Genomic DNA, 2,216 nt, shown 5'->3' on the forward strand with positions numbered 1-2,216 from the left:
ACAAAAATGTTCCATACACAACAATAAGCAAAATAAATCTAACACTTGTACTAAGAAACATAAAATACATTGTTTATTCATTGGAGATGTCGTGTTTCAATGGCTATGATTATTTTTATGACCATGCCATTTATAATTACATCAAACTTTGCAGAATTATTGATTCCCTGAATAATAAAGCCCATATTCTGAATGAGGACATTCAAGTTCCTCTCCACGTTGAGCTTCAATCTTCCCATAGTCTTTTGCCCCATGATTCCCTTAAATCTATTATTGCCCTGCACATTTTGAACTCACTAGTAATCCTTATATATTTGATAAGTTTTCCAACCTTTCTTTCTTTTTAAAGCCCCTATCGATATAACAAATTCCCGAATACCCACATCTCGTCCTTTCTCTCCATTTTATCTTAACAAGTCTATCAACAAATTGCTATATTTCTTTGTTTAGCTCTAACTGAAATATTCAGACTTTCTAGAAGCTCCTTTTTAAAACTTCCATGACCTACTCTTGTTCTTAAAGCAACAGTCGTACCCATTTCTTTCTCTCCTAACACTGGTTCCAAAAGATGTTAGTCGGGTACTACAAGAATGCACTATCAGGAATCTCCAATTTTGCACTCCCATCACACTTCACAATGGTTTGGAGGAAAAAATTTGGGTTGAATTTGGCTACGTGCTGAAACTCTTTACTAAAAAGGCCTGCAACTTAGCTGTTGATACTTGTGAATGCATCAGACAATGCAGGTAATCACCATGTGTCCATGAATCTTCAGAGATTTCTAGCAGGCACAACCTCTTCAGCACCATTCGGTACATGTGAACAAAACAGAATAAATCTTCTTTTTAAGATTTATTTATTTATTTGAAAGACAGAGTTACAAACAGAGAGAGAGAGAGAGAGAGAGAGAGAGAGAGAGAGAGGAGAGAATCTTCTATCCCCCTGTTCTGCCCAAATGGCCATAATGAAGCCAGGAGCCAGGAACTCCACCTGAGTCTCCCACCTGGATGCAGAGGCCCAACCACGTGAGCCATCTTCCACTGTTTTCCCAAGTATATTAAGAGGGAGCTGGACCAGAAAAGAAGAAGCCAGAACTCAAACCAGCACCCTAATTGGATGCCTATGTCACAGGCAGCAGCTTAACTCACCTCGCCATCATGTTGGCTGCAATCAGCAAATCTTCTCAGAAGTCGGAGCACCCTAATTTTTTATTTTGTTCATCTCTAAATTACATTAGTGAACTTTTTTGTTTTTATTGACAGGCAGAGTGGACAGTGAGAGAGAGAGACAAAGAGAAAGGTCTTCCTTTGCTGTTGGTTTACTCTCTAATGGCCGCCGCGGCCAACGCGCTGAGGCCGGCGCACCACGCTGATCCAAAGGCAGGAGCCAGGTACTTCTCCTGGTCTCCCATGGGGTACAGGGCCCAAGCACTTGGGCCAACCTCCACTGCATGCCTGGGCCATAGCAGAGAGCTGGCCTGGAAGAGGGGCAATCGGGACAGATTCCGGGGCCCCGACTGGGACTAGAACCCAGTGTGCTGACGCCGCTAGGTGGAGGATTAGCCTGTTGAGCCTCGGCGCCCGCCACATTAGTGAACTTTGTAATTCAATTGCATCTGTATTTGCACATATTTTCTAAACATTATGCATAAGCATGATTTCCATCTTATGATGGAATAAAAGTTCTGTTTTTGATGACATCATAATATTTTGAGGCTCACCAATCTTCACACTGAAAAAAAAATTAAACATATGGACAATATACGAACACATATTTTTGAAAGTAAGGAAGAACTAACTACCAAGATACCCAAGACTCAAAAGGCCAGGATCCTGAAGTGTATAACAGAGTAATATGATAATTACAGTGGTCTTTTTTCTTTAAGATTTATTTTTTTGAAAGGTAGAGTTGCAGGGAGGCAGAAGCAGAGAGAAAGAGAGAGGTCTTTCATCCATTGGTTCACTCCCCCATACCAAAAGATTTTAAAAGTTGAGTTTAAAAATAATGAAATAAATAATAAAAATAGAAAGGAATATCATAGGTATATTATCAATGAATAATTTTATATGTATTAAATCATAATTTATACAATTTTATATAGAATATATTATACATACAACTATATAATGATATAGAACTATCTACATATAATAATATATAACTTTACCCAGGTATTTTTATCTATCTGTATAATACCTATACCTTAATGAAAAAAA

Source organism: Lepus europaeus, chromosome 9 (assembly GCF_033115175.1).
Source record: "Lepus europaeus isolate LE1 chromosome 9, mLepTim1.pri, whole genome shotgun sequence".
In the NCBI taxonomy this organism is placed as follows: domain Eukaryota; kingdom Metazoa; phylum Chordata; class Mammalia; order Lagomorpha; family Leporidae; genus Lepus; species Lepus europaeus.